The 8200-nt window shown below is 34.2% G+C and overlaps 1 pseudogene; it reads right to left on the bottom strand.

The window, feature by feature from the left end:
* Positions 1-5263: 5263 nt before the first annotated feature.
* On the bottom strand, positions 5264-7412 carry LOC118343738 (annotated as a pseudogene).
* Positions 7413-8200: the final 788 nt, after the last annotated feature.

Genomic DNA, 8200 nt, shown 5'->3' on the forward strand with positions numbered 1-8200 from the left:
ATACTCATGAAATCTGTGTGGAAAAGGAAAAATATATTCTGACATGCATTGTGTAGACTTCAGCTAAATTCTGTCATGTGGTTTCTGAAATCTGAAAAAGGAGCGATATTGAGAATATGAAAAGTTGTGCATTTATTTAGAAAGATGTTCTGGCTTTTGTGTTCAGTGTGGGTAAACTGTCTGATTCTGTTTTGATACTCTGTATTATTTTGATATAACATCTGAAAACCTTTGGCATGGTGTACTGGTTTTCGTATCTGACTCTGTCTCTGCTTTGCTCTGCTCTGCTCTGTTATGCTCTGCTCTGTTTGGATTGGTACCAACTTCTCTGTCTCTGAGTGCCCACTTTGGAAACAAAGTGGTTTTATTGTGGTCTTTCTTGTGTGCACACTCTGGGCTCCGAGAAGAATAAAGGAAAGATTTCACCTCTGTCTCTGCCTGGTTTGGCCACCGGGGTTAGCACAACCCTACCACGGGGGTGAAACATGGTCTCTGCTATGTTTGATGCTCTGTTTTGATCTGATGATGATACTCAGTTTATGTTATGCCAAAGTATTACGGGTTTTACTTGTCTTAAAACCATTGCTCCATTACTTTTGGAAAAACATGTTGTTCTGTATGATAACTCTATAAAATATTTTGTTCTGCATATTGTACTTTATAAATGCTCATGTTTGCACGTTAGCATATGACTCCTGCTTACTAAGTTGTTGATAACTCATCCCCTATCATGATAATATTTTTCAGATGATGTGGAGAGTCCAAATGAGGATCTAGATTAGATTGGTGAACGTGTTTAAGCTGAGGAGATGTGGTTAGAAGAATGACTTCTGATGTTCTTAGTTTTAATGTCTTTGAGTTTTAATTATATTTTTGGGTTTAGTAGAACCTATGGTTTTATCAGTTTGGTATGTTACTATTACCGGGAGATTGTGGACCCTTTGATTTATTATTATTGCATTAAAGATTGTGTGGAGTTTGTAATGAGATTATTTAGAAGATATGAGATTGATTTCACTTATGAAGTCTTAGGAGATTATTCTTTGGATGTGTTGGGAGACATGTTTATGAGTGACAGGTAGTAATTCTCCAAGCCACCCGGGTTTGGGGCGTTACAATTATATAACCAATAAAATTATTTTCACGTACTACGTACAACACTTGTAAATTCATTTATCATGATCTTTAATAGGGATTACTTTGGCTAATGGTATCATGGATTGGGTTGAAATTCATGTCATTTCAAACATTATCTTGTCATCATCCATACACACCATTCAATGTACATATAAAGTGGAAAGAAAAAAAAATAACCATAATAGATATCCTCAAGTGTCCAAAAAAGGTTTATTATATACAATGGATGTGGCCGAACAACCAATATTTGTGGATTGGTGTTTTAAAATTTTGGAATTATAAATGAATCCGAGGAAGATGAGTAACCTTGTGGTGGAATAGTACCTTTGTGGTACGTTGTGCTTGGGCCACTATAAACTTGAGGCACCTAGTGGACTAAATTAGATTGGGTTGCATATAGGCCCATGTATTTCGATTCTTTTTTACTTATGGTTTTGCATATAGACCCAAGGGTCCGGAGAGTTAACTCACATAACCTGAATATCCTTCCAAATCTTCAAAACAATGTAAACACTTCAATTAATAAACCATTCATACTCACATATCAAATCCTCAATATCACAACCCAAATAAAATATCAATTTTTCTTCATGTCTCAAATAATAAACTAAAAATTGACATAAATCCCATAAACTGTTTAAATCCATTGAAATCAACAATAAACAAATAATATCCAACAGTTGTACTAATATTGCGAGATATCCAAATTATTCACAGCTAATCTTGCCCACAGGCTCTAATACTAATCCCCAGATGAACCATCAATGTCATCTGAAAATATTTTGAAGATTAAGGGGTGAGTTATCAACAACTTAGCAAGCAGAAAGCATATACTAGCATGTAAACACGAGCATTTATAACGTTTAGTATGCAAATAAAATATTTACTTTCAGAATGCAAAAACAACATATTTACTCTTGAAATGCATAAACAAACTTGGCACACAAAAACACTAGAGCGAAATTTCCAAAGAAACAAACTTATTTCCCAAAAAGAAAAACAAATCCATTGGCATTTCCAAATTGAAACATTATAAGCATATCATCTCTTAGCATCACATTGGGATAAATACCTTGTTTAAACCCCGTGGTAGGGTTATAAACCACCATTATACCCGTGGTTGGGCCATATACCATGTTTCACCCCCGTGGTAGGGTTATAAACCACCATTATACCCGTGGCTAGGCCGTATACCATGTTTCACCCCCGTGGTAGGGTTATAAACCACCATTATACCCGTGGCTGGGCCTTAATAGAAAACAAAACAGATATCATCGGAAACAGATCACATTCATATACGAAATTAGAACTTCATGCCAAGGTTTTCAGATGACACATCATATCAAAACAAAATACTGAATAGCTTTAGATCACTTCACTTGTTCGAAATGAACAGAATCAAAATATTTCATTTATTCATAACAAAACTTTTAGATTTTTATATTCGCTCTTTTGCATAGTTCATAATCAAAATGCACAAAATTAGCTCATGTCTACACCTGTTATGACAAAAAAAATACTTTCTCTTATATTGAATTTATACATATGCAGAATAAACATCTGAAGTCGTTTTCAGAGTTCTTTTCAAAAACAAAAATGCTTATTTTCAAAGTCAACCTCATTTCATTTCTTTTATGCAAAACTAGTATATGAACCCCGCTTACCTGACTTCCGTGTATTGTCAACACCTTGAGTCGAAATTCTAGTAGTGACAGCACCTAATCAAAACATATACTCAACATTTAATAAACCAATCCAGTAAGCTACTATTTATTGAGTAATAAACCAAAACAGCCATTTCTTAACGCAATAACTATCATAACATTAAACCCGGACAGTACCCTCCTCAAACCATTTGCATTTAAACCCCAAAACAGCCACCTTTTATTAACACCAAACCAACCATAAAAATTTCCAAAACCAACAACAATAATTCCAATGTTTAAAACATAACACAAACCATACGTCAACTCCAACCTTCAAATAAAAACTTCAGCACAAGCATCATATATTTTAGTCATTCAACAATTCAAGACTTGGGTACCTACACCCCTCATAAAAAACAATACCCAATACAACTAGCTCAAAACACCCATTGCACAAACAATCTATAAACCACCCCGAGCAGCCCTCAAACACTTCTATAAGCTACACACATCAACCCAAAACACCACACCTTAGCAAAAATAATCAAAATAATTTAACTTAAAAAAAAAAACAAAAGGAGAGAGTAACGAAGTTTACCATCGTTGGACTCTATAACAACAATTGACAAACAGAAGGGGGCACTGCTCTAAGGAGGAAAAAAAACTCTGTGAAGACGAGAGGAAAATTAAAATGAGTGTGTGCGCAGTGAACTGAAACAGAGAGAGTGTGCGAAAATAAGTTGAAGATAATAACGTACAAAAAGGTCTGTGTGTGTGCAAAAATCAAGGAATAAAAGTAAAAAATTTAGAAGTGAGATCAGTGAATGGGAGGGATGATTACCGAAAAGAAAAACTTAAGAGAGGAAACTTGACAACGGCACGAGATTTAGAGACCCACGAAGTTGCTACACCGTGCCAAAAACCCAAAGAAAACTCATGAAAACGTCTGTGAAGCAAAGGGAAAATAGAGAGAGAGGGAAAAAGAAAGAGATGGCTCACTGCTGCGAAAACTAGCCAACGACGACGAGGTTCGATGACCCACGGAGGAACTCACAGCACTCGCAAAGGACTATCTAAAATTTGCGCAAGAGGAGAAGTTCAAGATGTGGTCAGGGAAATTTATGTGTGAGAAACTGAAAGCATAACCAAAAGAACATGGGAAGAGACCCATGGAATGGGAGGTTTGCGAAACAGCAGCGTGAAAGAAAGCAGAAACTCACGGAGAAGAGAAACAGTGCAGCAGAAAGGGGAAGAAAAATACTCACCAAACGACGCCGTTCGAGTCTCCCTTCAAGTGATCACCATGGGCCAAGCTTCGTGCGATCGGGTTGGCTTCAACAGAAACTAGGCTTAGAGCCCGCGTATTACACCAAGGTGGCTAAGGTCTTCTATTAATTCTCATTTTTTTTCTTTACTTTTTTTTTTTTATTTTAAAAGAAAATGCTTTTTGAGAATTTTTATATGTTTAGATAAAAAATAAAAGTTTCAAGTTAAATAGGAATTAATGATGTTAAATATAGTAGATTGAATAGATCATAAAGGGGAGGTACAAATTTAAAGTTTTCCATTGTACCAGGGCAACTCAATACAAATTGAGGCATAAGCCAAAAGCTTAAAACGTGACATTTGATCTATTTTTATAATATAATGATATACATGCATCATGTTAAATATAATATATTTTTAATTCATTTAAAATCAATATTTGCAGCTCTAGGCATTGATAAAAATATACATATCAATGCTTCAATCGGAGTACTAGTTTAATTATAAAAATATATTTAAACCATAAACATTAGAATATATGCCGTGTTTTAGAAGATTTTTAAGATCAAATACAGTATTTTTTACAAACCATACTTTAAGAATTTTAGAAAATATTATTCATTTTATATCACCTTATACTATATGTCCCTTCTCATTTATTATACTCTCAAGCATTATCTAAACTCTTATGCAATATACATGAAATAGTGAGAAGAATGTGTTTATTTAATACAACACAAGGCTTTTTTAAATTTTAAAGTTGCATAGGCCTTATTGTTTTTAGCAAAGAATAAAATAAACCCTTTATGGATTGTTTTTTCTAGATTTATGTGGACTTTGTTGAATTGCAAAAAGGGGGCCTTTGCATTTTGGAGGGCAATAGGCAGCTGCCTAAATTGCAGTGCCTTTGAGCCACGCCTACATAGAACGAGAGCTAGGCTATTCCTAAAAATGTTATAGGGGTGAATCTTAATCGAGAAAAATAAATAAATTAAAAACAATAAAAGGCATATCAAAATTTATTATGCACTAATGACCTTATGATGAAATGTAATAGGTCTAACGAAAAAAAATGACAAAGTATATATGAAACACAATGCAACGGCAAATTAACATATTAATAATCTCTCCTTGATGGATATATAAAAGAAAATATATAAATGTTGGCAGCCTTCTCAATCGCTAATTGAACGTCATTAGTTGTATTGAATAAGTTACAACCACTGTTCCATTTTCCTGTAGAAGATGCCGGGTCCATAAGTTGAAATATACATGTCTACAAGAAGGGGGAATTGCATCAACACAAAGAGGGTGACAGGAATACTAGCCAAAGATATCACAGGAATAGCCATCCATGATTCTTCACCTAGCATAAGTAAAAGACCTGCAGAAAAGGCTATCATCATAGTTGCAATGGAGAAGAAAAGAGTGGAAAGGCCTATTATCATCTTTGTGGGCAAGGATTTTAAGAAGTCTTCTTCTGCATAACGTGATGTGAGGATTCCCAAGAACATCAATACAGAAGATGCAGAGGAAAATAGTGATAGAGAATCAGTTATTATAAAGAGACTAAACAGTTTTTTATTGAAGAATATTGGCAAGCCTGTGTCATTGTTGCCTCCTGGAACGGTAAAGGCTGCAGCGAACATGATAGTAAGAATCAGAGCGGCTACCACTGTGCATGAAGTTGCTGTATCCTTCATCCATATCTCACCCTCTTTCATCAAGTCCTTGTGGTTTTTTGTAAACAACTCTCGTGGAGTCATATCATCTTTGTTTTCAACTTTCTTAATCTTTGGAAGGACAATACTCTCAACCTCCTACATATGTAACACAAATTAAAGATAGTTTACCAAAATATATATTGAAGTACATATCAATCAATGACAAGAACCAAGGATAACCCTTCAAGATTTTTTTATAAAATTAGTAATGATATCCCTACAAGTTTTTTTATAACTCTTTTTTAAATTGAAGAAAGTTCTGTAAAATCTGATATTAAAATAGATTATAAAATAGTTATATGACTATATTACTCTAATTGAATATATATGTAGGACTTGAACTTCAGTACATTCACGTTTTTAATAATTGATTGGTACTTTTAATTTTCCACAACAAAACCGAAAGCTAGAACCAAAACCCAAACTGATCAAACCCATTGCAAAACCCGAGACAATGGAAACCCAAAACAAAAGAAACACCTAATCCTACTTACCAAAAATATTGAGTGTATTTGTGTGTGATGGAACTCCTAGATTTATACAAATTTCAAACTCACAAAGACTATTAATCGTGGACTCACCCAACTAGGAATTTCAATGAGATTGCTCATTTGGTTGAATTGTGTTGATATATAAAATAATAAAATCTACCTCTTTCATCAGTTTAAACTTTTAGAACAAGTGGTGATTTCACATAGAATCAGAGCAGATGTCCTGCGTTTGAATCCTGACTCTATACTCTACCCCATTTAATTGAATATTCCACTTGTTGAGTTTACTCATTGAGGGAAAGTTTAGCCTAGAAGTGAGAGGTAGTGTTAGGATATAAAATAATAAAATCTACCTCTTTTCATCTGTTTAAGCTTTAGGAACAACTGGTGATTTCACAAATTGATGCCTTATTACACCTAAAGTTCGGTTGTATTCTTTTCCTATATATATATATATATAATATTTGTCTTCCTCATCACATTTCGTGTCAGTTGTGCTAAAATAGCCACGGCTTGCAGTAATGAAGAAGAGTATATCAGGTAAATATATATAGAAAGTGAGAAAGATGACCTTAAACCATTGTAATTCTCTTTGCATTTGTAAAGCTGCACCTGGTATGCGATTAAGCATAAAGGAAACTGGTGGCATCCCGCCATATGTAACATATTGTTGCCAGAGTTATCTCTATCATATGTGATGTTGTTCTTCGCATCTAGTCCATATATAAGACTAAAGATTTTAGCTTGGCGGCATAGGACAGCATACGAGAACATATTTCTTAAATTGCCATCTTTGCTCCACAAAAGATCTGGATTCGCTTTCACTACATCATGAACAAACTCAAAAACACCTTCTTTGATTGAACGAAAAATGGCTTGATAAACACAACCTTTAAGCCTTCCTTCCACATCTGAAATTAAAATTTCTTTGCACATATGATGTAGAAGTTGACGGGATTGCTCATGGACCAACTTCATTTCATATAAATTCTCGATATCTTTGTCAACAAACGATCACAATTGATAATTTAATAAAACCAAACATTAATACATAGAAAAAGGGATAAAAAGGTTAAAGCAAATAGATAAATTTGGCAAATGAATTTTACATACGTACCCAAGAGTTTAACGAGTTTTGAAAATGGTTGGCGCAATAGGGCTAGAACTACAAAGTAGAAACCAAATTTAATCACGTACACACATTAGAAGATTGTTCAAATATATTATTCTAAAATACTATGAAATTTGCTCATATTCCCATCACACAACTTAGGTAATAAACAAATAGATTTGTGAAACCTTATTTTGTAACTAAGTTTATTTGCTTTCATGGTATATTGAGACAAACTTATAATTAAGTTCGTCGTTGTGTTCCAAATTTGGTATTCTTAAGAAATGACAATTGCTGATACAATTTTTTCATATAGTTTTCAAGACCAATGAATGAAGTGGATCAAGTCGGCGACACTTCATGCTTCCTCTACAAGATCAATCTCTTCAACATGTCACATTGTCCCAATCTTTATGGCCACACTTCTCGCCATCCTATCTTGTTGCATGCACTAAAAATACTGCACATTGCATTGACTGGTTCGTAATACACATCCTTATCATTATTAATATTCTAATGTTCCCTTTTCTGATGGATGACATCACCCCAGTTCTCGACCTTGTCGTTCCTAGTAGGGACGCAACACCTCACCTTAATTGCCATCAAGCCAAATAGTTGGGTGAGGGTGAGGGTGAGGGTGCAAAATGAAGTGCAACTTAGAGGAGTGGAATTAACTGGGTGAGGGTGAAATGAGTAATTTTTTTTTTATAATAAAATATTCTCATTCATAATAAAATTTTTTTACAGATATCTATCAAGCCAAATAGCTTGAGAGAGAAAATATGGAAAACAATCTCACCATATATCAAGCAATTCAACATTCCA

Source organism: Juglans regia, chromosome 7 (genome assembly GCF_001411555.2).
Source record: "Juglans regia cultivar Chandler chromosome 7, Walnut 2.0, whole genome shotgun sequence".
NCBI lineage: Eukaryota > Viridiplantae > Streptophyta > Magnoliopsida > Fagales > Juglandaceae > Juglans > Juglans regia.